The following is a 16,807-nucleotide window of genomic DNA, read 5'->3' as shown; positions in this document are numbered from 1 at the left end:
AGGATTTTTGTGTAGCCCTCCATATGACCGACAGGAACCGAGAGACCCCACAGACCACACATTGCCTCATATATTTAAAATTATCAATGCTTCTCTGCACACACTATGATATGGAAAACTGGTACTATCCATTTTTTCCTAGCACATTGGTAAGCCGGACAGAAAAATAATGCATGCTCTAACATTTCTTCCGTAACTGTGCAAAAAGGACAGAGTTCTACACTAGACCTGGGGGCAGGTGACCAGCTAAATGAAAAATAATTTAGGGGGCAATCTCTTTTGCAAACAGAGCTTTCTGACCAGCATTGGTTCTATTTCATCTAAAAAAACGCTCCTGCATAAACACTTCCTTTTGTAGCAGGAATGTCGTGGTCAAAGAGCCCTGGTTAGGCTGCTTGTCAAGTAAGCAGAGCCAAGCGCCTGGTAATTAAAAACCTATGATGCAGGGCCGATGGCGCAAAACTGTGAACCCTTTTGCATCGCGACTCTGCCTCCTAAATGTTGTTCTAATTTAAGTCTACACTTTGCCAAATGTTGCTGCCAGTTGAAGTGTCCAGTGAGGGTAACCCTCAGGTATTCAAATGTGCGGACAAGTTCCAGAGGAGACCCCCTAAGCATGGGATTCAAACATGTGGTGCTACAGGGGTTAAGGTCCGTGTATTTGGTTTTACCAATATGTCCAGACCCCAGACACTACGAAAAGAGTCAAAACTTTTAAGAATTCCGCAAACATCAGAACCGGCATCCTGCTGCCTTGTGCAAGACGTAGAGCATCTTACTCACATTAACAGACATAGGCCACCAAATGATTAATAAAAAAAGTGTGGGGGACAGGACACACCCTTATCTACCCGCTCGGGTTACTGGAAATCAGTCAGTCATTTCCCCGACCTGCCTAGCGTCGTAAAATCAAGAGTTAATGCATTATGATCACTATCTGAACAAGGGGTAACAGCCATATCATTCAATTTGGGCCATAAATGAACATCAAACAGGATGTAATCTATCAAACTTGTGCTCTGTTGCCTAATACACGTATGATTCCCCTCCTTATCAGAATTAGATAAGCAGGCCCTGGTTCAGAGTAAGGGCATTGATTTGAATTCCCAAGGGAGACCATTTTTTCCACTGGTTGAATATCCAGCTCCGGTATGGACCATAAGTGGCCCGCCTCCAGCAAATGCACCCTAAAGCAAGCATCTAAAGCCTCAAACTGGCAATCTGGATCTTCTCCCACTATCTTATAAACCTCGACGGGTAGGGCTGTTAAATGGGCAGATAATTAGACTACACCCTACTCCATTTTATTTGCAGTGGGCCTACAGTGGATGTTATAAATACAACAGGTTACATTGTTTGGATATGTCATGCTAATGCAGAGCAAATCCGGTGAGTCAAAAGTAATTTCCCTTACAACACAATTTAAGGTGGTACCCCTTGACAGTCTACCTTTAGAAATGGCTACTTGTCTATAACAGGAAACCCCAGATCGATCGACAGAGATGAGTAAAAGACCACGTCTCCTGGAATAAACAAATGTCAAGAGCGTTAATAAATACACACCACTCAGGGTTGGGCAACTTGGATTGAAGCCCTGCTACATTCCAGGAAACTATTTTAAACAAAGAAGGAGGTCCTGAACCCCTTGTATTACAGCCATTGGCACAATATGATACAGAACCCAATACCTGCCAGTACTTCAAACCGATTTAGTGTGGAAATCGCAGACCTTAACTTTGGAGATGGGCTAGGGACAGTGACTGGCAGGGGCTTTTGGGGAGTCCAATTACAGGACCTTTCGAAGCAAAGGGGGTATCTATAAAAATAGCCCAATTGTGGAAGTACAATTTCACTGGAGAGCTGTTGATTTCCAAAGTGGCCAAAGAGTATGTGATGAACCACGTTAGGTATCCTAAAATTAACAATAATGCAGTCACCTTGTCGATCCGCAGGCCTAGGGACAATCAAACCCACCCTTCTTGTCAACAAGATATTGTAATATCATATGGAATTGAATTTTTTTAAAGGGGCCCAACCAATTGAGAGTTTTATTAAACAGGTCATTATAGCTCTCCTGGTGGTCCTTGCGTTAAAGGTGGATCCAGATAGGACCAACACGTAAGGGTAGGCTGCTGGGTGGAAGTTAATCACTGGCTGATTTACTAAATGGCTGCAAGTTTTCTGCTCATCAGGACCTGGACCCGCACCCGGAGCATTTTGGTCAGATCTAGAACTGACCGAGTCCCTTGCAGAATATCTTTGCTGAGCTTCAGAACCTTTTTTGGATTTTGGCCACAGGGCTATCTGCGTTATGCTCCCACCTTAAGTCCTTAAGTATCGGGGCTCCAGAACTTTCTTCCACTTCAAATTGGACACCACTTTCTGCAACTGCAGAAGGACTCTCAGGGGATTGCCTGCTGTTGTATATATCAGAAGACTGCCTTGCTTCACCAAGAAGGTCTGCTTTGCTGCCTGAAGCCTGCTTGTGCCCTCAGATGTCAGCCCTGATGCTTGATACGGACCCAGCCTGAGTGAGTCTTGACCATCCAAGAGAACATTTTCTAACACAAAGGGCTCCGAGACCCTAAAAGAGACGGGGACCTACCTGCGTGTCGATCTGCCCAACGTACATCATTGGCCAGCCCAACTTTGCAGCAACTCCCACTACGTTCTTCGCCACCGCAAGTCCTTTCCAGCGATTCCCCGCAAAATGGGAATCCCACCTTGTGGAGCCCTTGTCAGCAACAGACTGCAGTTTTGTGGCGTTGAAGATTTTTGACTTCCCAAAAAAAGGTCAGATTTAGAGTTTGACGGAGGGGCTACTCCATCACAATGACGACGGATATCCAGTCTGCCAAAATATAAATCCCATAGGATATATTGGGATTTATATTTTAGTGGACAGGTCATCCCTCACCGATGCGACAGAATAACTCTTCCACCAATCTCTAAATCAGGCCCTAAGTCTGAACATAGGAATCTACACTGCAACTTCATCCAGCACCTCCCAGACAATGACTCCTGCCCCTTGGACACCACCGGCTGCCTTGTCCAGCTGAACTTTACCTTCTCAGACATTTTGGGCCAGATGTACAAAGGTTTCTATTTGCGATTTCCTAACTGCAAATTTTTGTGATTTGCAATTAGGAAATCACAAACAATAATGAACTAATGTGTCTCAGACACATTTAGTGATTCCCGGGGATGGGTCGCAAATGGAACTGCCTCATCAATATTCATGAGGTAGGTCACAATTTCCGACCCATGGGAATGGCCAAATATCACAGGGATGGTAGCCTGCTGGGGTCAGAAGACCACCATGTCTGTGATATGTTTAAATGAAGCAATTTTTAAATGAAGCAATTTTTTTTTTTTTTTTTTTTTTTTTAAAGGTCGCACATTTTACTTAAAGGAAAACGTGATGCGTTTAAAAAATAAAGCTGAAAAGTTTTCTTTCATTTGTAAGAGCAGGCAGACATCTACTCTAAATTTAGCCTGACTTCTTTGGAGCCAAGCTACTAGGGCTAAGCACAGGATAGTTTAGTGACTGTTTGTGGTTCACACTGACAGTGACTATGGCTGTTGGGCTCACACCCCCCTCAACCAACAACCCAGTTTCTCACAATATACATGCCAGTGTGGGAGTGTGTGTGTCGACATGCTTATAGATATATATTCACATACATATATTATACGTAAAGGTGAGACACAGTGGAGGCTGGTTTGTAAAAGTAACATACCCCACTGGGATCTCACCGTAATGTAATTGATTTGGCTGTGCCTTTGTTTAAGATGGGCTATGTCAGTGGTTCCCAACCTGTGGTCCGGGGACCCCTGGGGGTCCGCGAAGCCTTCTCAGGGGGTCCGCGAGAGCCTAGAAAATAAAAAAATATTAACAAATATTGACAAATTAGGTCCCCAGCTTCCAGTAATGACTCAGACGGGGGTCCCCGGATTCCCATGATGATTCAGTGGGGGTCCCTGTGTTCCATTAATGTTAAAGTGGGGGTCCACAGAAATCAAAAGGTTGGGAACCACTGGGCTATGTGGTTTTTTTATTGGGACAAGTGAAAACCAGATTGTATTGTCTGATGTATATTAGCCCTAGCTCACTCTCAATGTCTTAGTTGGGAAAGTGGGTAATGAATGGTATTTGAAAAATGTTCTATAAACTAAGGAAAGCAATCTCCTTGTCAGGGACTGGTTAAATCTTCTGTTTTACACTGGAGACCTCTAAGGCAGTCTGCTACAAACATCTACATAGTTCTGAAAGGCATGTATGTTAAGAATTCAGTGGTATCCAGTCAATATTCATAACCGAGTAGTTCAAACAGCATCATTTGGTTTCAGCAGACAACCAGCACGACTATCTACATTATGTTCCATATTTAATAAACCTTTTCAGTTGCATAGGATTTCCCAAGTTTTCTATCTAGCCCACCTCAATCCTGTCGTCCTCACCCTCTCCAAAATGTCTATTGACACCAGCCATGTACACCACTGCATCATCACAAAATAAAATGATGGACGGAGTGTTGAAACTTTTCAAACACTCATCCCCAGTCACAGATCTGGGTTTAATCCATTTTTATTTTGCATGCCACATCACCCCAGTTCAGACCCAGCTACATGCAAATCAGTCTTGACCCTGCTCCCAGTCGTAACAGTCCAGCCTGAACTGCTAAGCCAGGTCCTCCCTGGACAGGATTTAAGCATCCGGGGACCGGTTTCAGGGTATCACCCTTTACACACTCTGACCACACAACTTCCCTAAAACTGACCCTTAATCTTACAACAATGACATACTTGGCCTTTAATATATCCTTCCCTCTCTGCATGTCCATCTGTTAAGCCCACATTGTTGCTCTGAGACTATTTCTCCATCATACCAAATTTCAGAAAGGAGGTACCTAAGGATCGTCATGTGTGCCCAATATCAACAATAGCAGTATTTATGCACTCACAAACTGCTTACAGCACACAAATTCTCTCTTCGTCCTTACCTCTGCTCTTGATCTTGCCAACATTTTACAGACATTATTTTTCTCATTCACTACACCATACTAAAAAACTTCCCAGAACTATAATCTCCTCTATTCCTGCATGTATTTAAATTCACACAAACTGCCCTTAGAATAAAGTCAGCATTCCTTTTACCATTGTTCAAGTGAAGATTTAAATTCCTAACATCCTCATCCTCCCAAAGCTAAGCTCACCAGATTCTCACCTTTTTCATCAGTACATGAACAACTGAACTTGCCATATTCTTAAATCAGTCAGTCCCTCCACTGTTTCCAAAGCCCAATGAGCTCTACAAATCAAATACACTGGTTGTGTCACGCCCAGCAATTTAACTTGGCCATTTAACCAATACCTCCGAGCTTCAGAACTGCAGTGGTCAAAGCCTTTCAAAGGCTAACTTTCAAAAGACTCATTCAAATACCTTCCTATCAATCAGCTCATAAATCCCTTTCAATTGAGCTTTCATACATCGTACTCAGTGGAAATGGCTCTCATCCACATTATTTCTGTTTCATGCTACAACTATCTCAGTGTTCCTATTCATCTCAGGCTCCCTTCTACTTTTGACTTATTTGATCATGAAATATACTTTGAAACATGCCCGCCAGAGATATGGTGACCATTCTTCAGGCTGTCAAGACCTCCCAAACAGCTGTGGAGGCGAAAATCGGGGAGGTCAGAGTCGATGTAGCTTTAGTGCGCCAGGATCTTCGCAATGCAACTGCAAGGATCGCTGAGGCGGAATCTAGAATATCCAATGTGGAGGACGAAATGAATGCCCTTAAATCTCAAGTATCGAAGTTGCTAGTCCAGACATCAGAACTGCATTGCAGGGCGGAAGACACTGAAAATCGTTCAAGATGCAATAACATTCGTATCATAGGACTTCCGAAAAACACAGCAACCTCCTTCTTGGCATCCGTCTTGGAAGAGTGGTTTAAATCTTGGATGCCGGTGGAGTGCCTCACACCCTGGTCTGCCATAAAGTGAGCCCATCGGGCTTTGCTGGCCAGACCCCCACCAGGCTCTCCCCCGAGACCTGTGATACTCTGATTCTTTAATTTTAAAGACAGAGATGTGGCGTTACAGGAAGCATGCGCGAGAAAGGAATTGTGCTGTGATGGAACAAAGGTCATTTTTTTTCCTGATTACACAAGAGAAGTCCAGCTACAACGTAGATCCTATGTAGAGGTTAAGCAGAAATTAAGAGCGATGGAGATACCTTACCGTATTCTCTTCCCGCTAAGCTCAGAGTGGTGCACGGCAACAAGACTTACTTCTTTGAGAGTCCTGTAGCAGCGTGGACGTGGGTGACCGAGGAGTTCCCTCTGGGTCCTCGTAAGGGTGGGCTCCCCGAAGAGTCGCGAGGCGCTGCCAACGGACGTCTGGCCACGGCGGCCTTCGGGTCAGCGGCGGCACACACACACACACTCCAAAAGGCGCAGAGGGTGGTGTGGCTCGCTGTCCAGCTCCTCTCTTGGCTCCCTGCCCTGAGGGACTGCGCAACTGGTACTGTCCGAACATTCAACGCTTGCTTGCAGCGGTGGGCCTAAAGGGGAATCGCGAGCTAAGGGGGGGAGGCACCTGAGCCTTTGGATGAGCCCAGTGACTCTGACCTATCCTGTAGTCCGGCACTATGACACTCCTGCTGGGAAAGGATTAAAGAAAGGGCGCAGCCACCTCAGTTCAATTCTGGCCTGAGAGGCATCTGTCTACCATTTAATGTTCTTTTCTTCAACATTATGGAGGGGTACACCCCTGCGCATTAGACTGGGGTTAAGAGACTACTAAAGTAGAGAGTTCAATGTTTTATAAGGGCGACAGACGCTTCATGGGGGAAGTATGGGGAGGGGTGGGAGTTTGAGCTAGGATACATGACTGTTATTGTTAGTCAGAATGGATGTTTGTTTGCTTTTCAGATCACACGCACAAGGGGGTAGGCACGCACTGCTCTATGACAGGTACCATGATACACACTGGGGCAACAATCCTGCTCTGTCGGTCCCAGATCTGGATAATGTCCGGATGGACCCCCGAGGGAGCACTCGACTGACATATTCTCATAGACACGATGGGCCAGATGCAAATTATTTCCTGTAACGTTAATTGTCTTCTAGATCAGATCAAGCGCACAGCAGTACTTGTGCACATTCAGCGCCACAGACCTGACATGCCCTTGCTACAGGGGACCCATCTTCTTGGGGATCGCTGCCCGTTTCTGGCCCACAGGGGCTTTGATAGGGTTTACCATGCGGGGTTTGCTCGGGGGTCGATGGGGGTGGCGGTTCTTCCCATGGTAGTCACCGGGGTGCAGAAGGACCCGCAGAGGCGATACGTGGTCCTGACGGGGAGGGTGTAGGGCCTCACCGTAAAGGTTATCAGTGTATATGCCCCTCCGGTGGCCATGCGCAAGACCCTACACAACCTGACTGCCCTGCTCCTAGCTTTGCCCCAGGGGATCACGGTTCTGGGGGGAGACTTTAACGCAGTCCCTGACCCCGCGCTGGATGTGATGGGGTCCCCATCAGCTCATAGGAAGACTGCGGCCTCGGGACTGTCGAATTGGCTGGCGTCCATTGGATTGTGCGATGCATGGAGAGTCTGGCATCCGCAGCGCCTACAGTTTACGTATACTTTGGCGGCACACCTCACACAATCTAAAATCGATCTTGTTCTGTTACCTGCGACTGACTGTTGCCATCTCACACACATTAAAATTCTACCAAGGGGTATACGGGATCATGCGCCAATCCGGTTCATACTGGGGTCGGCTCAAACCGGGGTTCACCTGATGTGGCGCATGAACGTCTAGGCCCCATGCCCAGCAACTGCGGGAAACGTTTTAGGAGTATTTTGCTCTAACTACAGAGTTGGTTCCTTCGCCGGGTACTCTCTGGGGGGCGAGCAAGACAGTGGTGCAGGGCGTGGCCAAGAGCCTCGTCTGCTCCCAGGAGCGATCCCAAACCCTGCACATTACCCAATTGGAAGCATGAGCCGCCCAACTAGAAGCAGAACAATCTACTCGGCCAACGAAAGGGGTGGCTAGGCAACTCTTACTGATTCGGGACGAGATTCGTGATCATTCTTTGGAGGTGGCTAAACACCTCTGGCGTGCAGTTAATGCCAGGGTATATGGGGGGGGACAAAAATGGGAAACTGGTTTACTGGCTGGCTTCAAGTCATCAATCATCTAGAGTTATCCCTGAAATTTCTAATGCATATGGACTGCCCGTTACTAAACTGCAAGATGTGGCGGATGCATTTCCTTCCTACTATGAGGTACTCTACAGAGCCACTTCGGTGGTTCATCAGGAACACGCTCGCCAATTCTTAATAGATGTTCCCCTTCCTGTACTGCCCTAGCAAAGGCAGCAGCTCTGGATGATCCCATAACGACTGAGGAAATCAATGAAGCAATTTCTTCACTAGGAACTGGCAAGACCCCCAGATCTAACGGGTTTCCGCTGGAATATTATAAAGTATTTTGAGACGAATTAACGTCACACCTCAGGGCCTTATACGGCGAGGTGGACCAACTGGGCTCCTTTCCGGAGGGACTAGATATGGCCACTATTGTGATGTTCCCCAAAACGCAGCCACCGTCACAACATTGCGTGGACTATAGACCAATCTCCCTTATAAACAGTGAGGTGAAGATTTATGCCATGATTTTTGCATCGCGCCTTAAGAAGGTCCTGCCACCGCTGATACACCCGGCCAGTGTGGTTTTATGGCCAACCGAGGCACTGTGTATGTTGTCTGCATGTGGCATTTGCGCGACGTCACAAGCTATCCCAAGACCTCGCCCTTCTCTTTGTTGACTTTGAGAAGGCTTTTGATACCGCGGACCGGTGGTTCCTCTTTCTAGTGTTGCAGCGTGCTGGCTTGGGGCCTAGATTTTGTTGTTTCTACTGTGCCTTACACGCCAATCCCATGGCCCGGGTCCAGGTCAATGGTATCTTATCCTTCTCCTTCAATATCCGCTGGGGAACGCATCAGTGTTGTCCCATGTCCCCCCCTCCTTTTTGCCTTGTCCATTGAGCCTTTGGCACAAATGATCAAAATCGACCCTCTCTATTGTGGCTGGAGCTGGGGAAATGCATATGAAGACCGTGTGGCTTTGTATGCTGATGATGTCTTACTATACATGGCAGAGCCCAGTGAATCTGGCCTGTGGAGTCTTCATCTCCTCTGCTGTTATGAGGAGGCATCGGGGATTAAAATGAACCCCGCCAAATCAGTACTGGTCCCCTTGACACCTCCACAGGATTGCTACGACTGGCAGGAAGTAGTACCTATTTTTTCGGTTGAGCTTTAAGTACTTTGGTATATGGATGACCCTCCTCCCAGGCTGAACTTGGCACCCTTGATGTCCCGAACTAAGGCAGACCTGCAGCCATGGCAGGCACTGAATGTATTGGGCCATGTGGCCTTATATAACATGATGATACTGCCGCTTATTTTGTATGTACTTCAGAACTTTCCGTTCCCGATCCCATGTTCCTGGTTCCAGACATTAGACAGGGCAACAACCTCATTTCTTTGGCATGGCTCGAGGCACCGGATTGTACTAAAAATTGCCAGAGGGGGGTTTACGATAGGGGGATGATCATGGATAACCCCTATTTACACTACTTAGCGACGCAGCTCCTAGTCGCACATGACTGGTTCAATGGGGGGTGGGCCGATCCAGCTTGTCAGCTGGAATTAACGGCACATAGTTTTTCACTTAATTTGGACTCGCTCTATGATTCACCACTTCCCTGTGAAATGGACTCCGTGACTAGAGCGGTAATTCTCATATGGCGTGCGGCCCTGCGTTACACCTGATGGAATACTGTCATTACCCAGAAGACCACCTTATGGCATGGTACTTGGCTAAAACAAATCTGCTGCGCTGAAAGGGTTAGAAAAATGGGATTTGGTGGGCATTTTGCAACTGGGAGATGTGCGGAGGGGGACTCGATGCAATCCTTTCAGGACCTACAGACTGATTTCCAACTCTCCCACATACAATTTTTCAAATACCTCCATCTGCGACATGCACTGAACACGCACTTGTCCCGTACTGACTCTCTACCCAAATACAATCCACTGGAGGCAAAATTGCTCATGGGCGATATGGGAAAAAAGGGGTGTCCCAGATTTACAAGATGTTAATTAACCATAACCCGGGTGACCTGAATCAACTCAGGGGTAGGTGGGAAGGTTGGCTGGGACCTCTGGAGGAGACAGATTGGGTGGATGCCCTAGTGGCACCCAGACTACTGGCGGTGTCGGTGCGGTTACGATTGTTGCAAATGTATTTTCTGTATGGGTTGCACCTTTCTCCTGTCCGGCTGTATCGAGCAGACCTCTGCCCATCAGCCCAGTGCCCTAGGTACTTGGAAGACTCGGCGGATTTGTTTCATACGGTCTGGAAGTGCCGCTGTATAGAGGCATACTTGGGCAAGATATTCCGTGAACTGACCTCAGTATTGGGAGGAGAGCAGCAGATGTACCCAAAACTGGTCTTGTTGGGTGCTATGAATGAACTGGAGGGCTCAATGGCTGACTGAGCATTTGTGGGAACAGCTTTACTGGTGGCAAAAAGAGACATTGCAGCCACTTGGAACACTGCCTCAGGCCCGTCTTTAAGGAAACGGAAACATGGAGTTGACTGGTGTGCAAGTCAGGAACAAATCGGTCTATGAGGCAAGGGGCTGTCCACATAAGCATGTAAAGGTGTGGGGGAAATGGCTGGGTCTTCTCCCCAGACCACTCAATATTGTACGCCCGGTGTGGAGCGTTAATGGTGTTGAGATGCCATACTGACAATCTTTTCCTCTCATACCCAGATGTCTGGATCCCCTACCTGAATGCATTACGCAATGCTATAATGAAGGGCATGACCATTCCACTGACCTGGCTAGGAGCTGTTATCGTACCCATATTCGGTTCCTCTAACTACAGACCCATAAGCCTGTTGGACAATTCTCAACAAATCTTTTGCAGACAGGTTCTGGCTAAACTACAAGCATGGGTAATGGAGAATCATATCCTTAAGGATGCCCAGGCAGGGTTCAGGAGCAAGATCAATACCACACAAGACATTTAGAAGGAGAATGTTAATCAATGGCTCCACAATTGAACAAATGAAACACTTTGACTACTTAGGGGTCCGACTGTCTGATTCAATGTCTTGGGGCCATCAGTTGGTGAAGAGCAAAAATCTTCACATCCTGAAGGCTTACCCAATCAGCAGGAAACAGAAGGAACCAGGGAGTGGTGCAGTGTCCCCAGTTCTCCAGATATACAAAGCTACTGCCCTCACGGCAGCCCTTATGGCGCAGAGATTTGGGGTTTTACGGATGATACCGTCCGTCTAACAGCTGAGAACACTTTTCTTAGGAACATGCTCAAGTTACCTAAAGGCACGCCACTAGTGCCACTGAGGACGGACTTAGCACTAAATCCTATAAATTTGGTGGTGGCTTTAAAACCCTTGTTGTACTGGGTGAGGCTGTGGAAATGCAGGGACTCCTTGAGTGACCTAATTTCTAGTGACTCACGGGTAATTACACCTTAGCTGAACTACTTGAAGTCCCAGTGTGATAAACTCAAAATGATTGACCTTTGGAAGTCTCCCACAGTGGTTGCCAAGGCTGTATCCCTGACATTAAAAAGAGCTTACTGAAGCTATGCCTTGGAACAGACATGGTTGAACAATGGTCATGAGAACCTGGCTGGGCAATTTTTAAACATTAAATGCTCCCCATCCTACGAAAGTTTCCTGGATGAAATCCAACCCACCTTTGCCAAGCGCCTGTACCACCAGCTTAGGTACGGGTCCCTCCCACTAAGACATTTAACGGCAAGATGGGAGAAGCGTACTTCCTCTGTGTCTTGTCATTTCTGTCCTTGGCTAAAGGAAACTGTAGAGCCCTTCGCAGGAGATAGATAATCCCTGTTTGTAAGTTCTTGGGTGGCAGACACTACTGGGAGGCCCTGAGAATCCTTAAATATGACTCGAAGGTGGTGATAGTCATTGCTGTAACCAAATATCTGGAGCAAGCATGGCACATAAGACGGAGAGCCATGTCCTAATGGTTATTCTTGGACTGACAAAGCACCCAGGCTGTCTGGCTATCGGACAGATACTTTTGAACTTACATTTGATTACTGCATCTCCAATTTAAACCTATTTCCCATATGCTGACAATGTACTTTAGTTAAATTTGTACCTTGCGCTTACACAATGCATATGTGTTTTAAATCTTTTACATGTGTAAATAATACATTTGTAATCTTTTTTTAAGATCTGAATGCACTAGGAGATTGTAAATACTCAATTTTATGAATGTATTTATGTATACTTTTATGGTTGTTTAACCTAAATAAAGTAAATACTACTACTACTACTGACAATTTGCACTGTCTATGCGATGTTGTGTATATGCTGGTGCTGTTAGCACCTACCTGTGCTCTTCTACATTCCTTTCCCTTTCTTTAAAACACCAATAAAAAATGTTTATCAAAAAAAAAAAACGAAGGGTCTCTGTTGTGACAACACTTTTTAGTAGCCCCAGGGTCTACCTGTGGCCCTGTCTTTGTTGGGAATCTCTTATGTTAGTGCCAGGACACCCTTCTGGGTCTACGTCACGTTCTATAAAATAAGTAACATAAACCATATTTTTCCTTTAACTTCTCTTCTAGGTTACTCAGGAATTGCTTCTCTGGAGTTTTAGTTTAGACCTCAAATCTGTTGCTCTGAAGTTTTTTTGCTGTCTCTATTACTTTTGCATCGTATTCTCACTTGCACTGCATTGAATGAAATCTCACATTTGGTTTATATGACACTCATAGCATTATCAAAACACATTTCAACAAGTACTTCTACGTTCTAGCTAGCACACAGTATTTGAAACAATGCGTTTTATAAAGGAAACTGGCATGGCGTCTGACTGGCCAACTGCCATCCAGCCCTTCGGGCAAATAATGAAGGGCAGTGCTAAGGGACCCTCGTTTACAGACCCCCGGTCCCTGACAACAGTTCAGCGACTCCATCACCGTCATCAGCACACACGCTCTTAGATCCACAGACTAAATACTCCTTGGGGACCTCAACGTCCACCTCGAGAACACCAACGATAACAACTCTACCACCCTGCTCGGCAACCTCTCCAACCTCGGCCTCAAACAGCTCGTCACGACACCCACCCACTCCGCAGAACACACGCTCATTTTCTCCGCCAGCAAACACATCTCCTTCAGCCACACCACCAAGTTCCACTGGATCGAACACTGCTGCATCCACTTCTCCTTTGAGAAACCCACAACACACCATCAACCACAACGGATTCCCCACCGCAGATGGAACAAGGTCACCGAAGACCAACTGATCAGTACCTTCTCCTGGAACCCACCCATCGACACCACTGACACAGCAGCCCGCAACCTCAGGCAAGGGATAGACGACTGTGACAACACTCTCGCCCTGATCAAAAATCCTTCCAACAGACGCACCAACAGAAAGGCCTTCTAGTTCACTGCCGACTTCCAAGAATCTAAGCAAACATGCCAAAGACTTGAAAAGAAGTGGCACCAAGATCGAACACTGGACAACCACACAGCCTTCAAGAACCCCATCCGCAGACACCACCAACTCATCCGAACTGCCAACAGTGCCACCTTCAAAGAATACATCAACAACAACGCACATAGCCACGAGGAGCTCCTCAACATCGTGAAGGAGCTCTCCAACCCCGGCTCCAACGTCAACAACATCCCGCCATCACAAGACCTCTGCTACTCCATAGCCACCTTCTTCTACTGCAAATTCACAGACATCCATGACAGATTCAGTACTCAGACCCCCCCCATCAACAACCAACACTACAGACTCACCACCCCCAAGCCTCCTGCTCTCCTGGACTCACGCCAACGACACCATCGGAATCATGAACACCATTCACTCCGGCTCACCATCCAACCCCTGACCTTCCCCACATCTCCAACAAAGCAAGCTCCGTCATCACACCCCAACTCCAGAAGATAATCAACAGTTCCTTCGAGTCCTCCACCTTCCCAGAGAGCTGGAAATCCACCGAGATCAATGCCCTCCTCAAGAAACCCAAGGGGGACCCAAAGGACCTCAAGAACTTCCGGCCTATCTCCCTGCTCTCCTTCCCAGCAAATATCATGGAGAAAATTGTCAACAAACAACTCTCCCGTTTCCTTGAGGAGAACAACACCCTGGACACATCAAAAACAAGATTCCGCAGCAACCACATCACCGAAACTGCCCTCATAGCCACCACAGGCTACATCAGAACCATGCTGGACAACGGCGAAACCATGGCCTTCATCCTCCTGGACCTCTCAGCCGCGTTCAACACCATCTGCCACCACACTCTACGCACACGCCTCAGCGACGAAGGAATCTGCAACAGAGCCCTGGACTGGATCACACCCTCCACATGGGACAACTCCCGGTGGCCTGCCACACTGGGAACTGCACCAACACCCACCGACCACGCACACAACCTGGGATTCATCCTTAACTCTTCCCTATCTATGACCAAGCAAGTCAACGCCATCTCCTCCTTCAAAACCCTCTGTATGCTTTAGAAGATCTACAAATGAATGCCCACTGAAACCAGAAGAACATTCACCCAAGCCCTCGTAAGCAGCAAACTGGACTACGAAAATGCCCTCTACGCAGGAACCACGGCCAAACTCCAGCAAAGACTGCAAAGCATCCAGAGCACCTCTGCACGCCTCATCCTGGATATCCCCCGCCACTGCCACATCACAGCCCACCTGAGAGACCTACATTGGCTCCCCGTCAACAAGAAAATCACCTTCAAACTCCTCACCCATGCTCACAAGGCACTGCTCAACACCGGACCAGAATACCTCAACAGACGGCTCTCCTTCTACACCCCGACCCGACAACTTTGCTTCACCGGCCTTGCCCTCGCCACCGCCCCACGCATCTGCAGAACAACCACTGCAGGCAGATCATTATCGCACCTCTTCCCACCCACCTGCGTCAGACCAAGGACCTCCTTACCTTCAGGAGACATCTCAAGACATGGCTGTTCGAGCAGTAGCAGCCCCCCCCTCCCCTCAGTGCCCTGATATCCTTACGGGTGAATGGTGCACTTTACAAATTCCCTGATTGATTGATTGAAGATTGGATCTGATTCGGAGACTGCCTTCAAGGAAAAGAAACATGGATCTGAATCTGGAAGTGATGTTTTAGTTTGTGGAGCTCCTTTAGGTTACTCCTCTTCCAGCGACTCTGAAGAATATGGCCATGCAGCCCAGCAAGACAATCGTTATGTCCTTTCGCAAGAGGACCATGTGCCGGTAAGAAACAGTGGTAGTGTAGTGCAATCTGGACTGCAGGCCGATAACCCCCAGAGCACAGGGAGACTGCTCACTTGGCAGTCCCATAACAGATTTGAGCCATAAAACCCTCCTTTCACTGGAGATGCTGGATATACAGTTGATGCTGCTAACTTTTTTATTTGCTCATTGAATACTTCCATCTTTTTGTGGTTGGAGTTTTCCTCAAGGAAGTTGTGCAGCAAAATAAATTTGCATTTTGCACAGCTTTTGAAGGAGATGGATGCACTGTAGGTTAACAGGAACAATTGAAAAAAGTGACTATATTAAGTCAATGTACTAGCAACATGGTCTTCGCTTGGTCAATGCTTTGGTGTGTTCTTTTTCTCAGGCATTAGCCTAGGTCCACCCACCGAAGTGAGGTACCATTTTTATCAAGAATGCTGTGTAGTAGGAATTTTGTTGATCCCTGCAAATTCTGGAATTTTCCTTCATAGAAATGTAAAATAAATTAAGTTTAGCCAAAGTTTAAGAAAATGTAACGGGATCAAACCAAATCACATCAATCTCCAGTCTCATGGGTTTCTATTTTTCAGAAAGGCCTGTGTTTGGTATGTTTCTCTGGGTCAAGTTTGAGCCTTGGTCCAAACTGCACAGCTAACCACACCACCAGAATGGATCAATTTGAAACGTGAAAATGTATGCTTCTTTGTAGAGTTTTGGGACATTCTCTGTAGCTCAGCCACATAAATGTGGTACTGTTTTTTATCAGAAGTGAGAGAACACAGAATAGCAGAATATATGTTTTTATCAACTGAATTTCTCTCCCTTTTTAGGTTCCGCACATATGCCAGTGGAATACATTTTGCACAGTTCAAAGTTGCACAATAAGCACTATTGCTAAACTCAATACAATGGCTAAATATAACAAATGTGTTGGTTCCCTTCATATCCATCATTACAATGAAACAAGCTATATAACTGCTATTTTGATTCCCTCCACAAACCCTGGGTACAGTACCTTCACGATCCCCAGCATGTGAAGGAAAAAAGAACACACATTGAGCCTGAATAGCTTGTGTGGAAGAAAGTTATGAAGGCATAAGTGCAAACTGACCTGATTATTCAATATAGTCACAGCACCAGGAGGCTGGGAAGGGTGTAGGTTGTGAGAAGGTTCAGCACTTAAGGGGTTACTGATTAGTCTGTTTACCTGTTCAAGCGCTTTTAAAATGTCTAAGAAGATCTACTCCAGCTTGAGGCCAACCCCCTTGATACTGTAGCTGCAGCTAGAGTGCTGTACCTTCAACAGGAGTACTGCACTACGTCTCAAGCACCAATCAGTAATGTCGGATGTAGCTACTTGTTGTTTGAGTGTCTGTTCTAACAACTGTTATTCTCATAGTATGATCATGGACTCACTCTATCTAAAACTACTGGATATACAAACTAG

The 16,807-nt window shown here is 46.6% G+C and overlaps 1 protein-coding gene across 2 annotated transcripts in view; it reads right to left on the bottom strand.

Moving 5' to 3' along the window:
• Positions 1 to 16,807, bottom strand: part of MYSM1 (Myb like, SWIRM and MPN domains 1) — a 328,895-nt gene that overhangs the window by 177,953 nt on the left and 134,135 nt on the right. The window lies entirely within an intron of this gene.

This window comes from Pleurodeles waltl, chromosome 4_2 (assembly GCF_031143425.1).
Source record: "Pleurodeles waltl isolate 20211129_DDA chromosome 4_2, aPleWal1.hap1.20221129, whole genome shotgun sequence".
Lineage (NCBI taxonomy): Eukaryota > Metazoa > Chordata > Amphibia > Caudata > Salamandridae > Pleurodeles > Pleurodeles waltl.
This window is presented reverse-complemented; position numbering and strand designations above follow the sequence as displayed.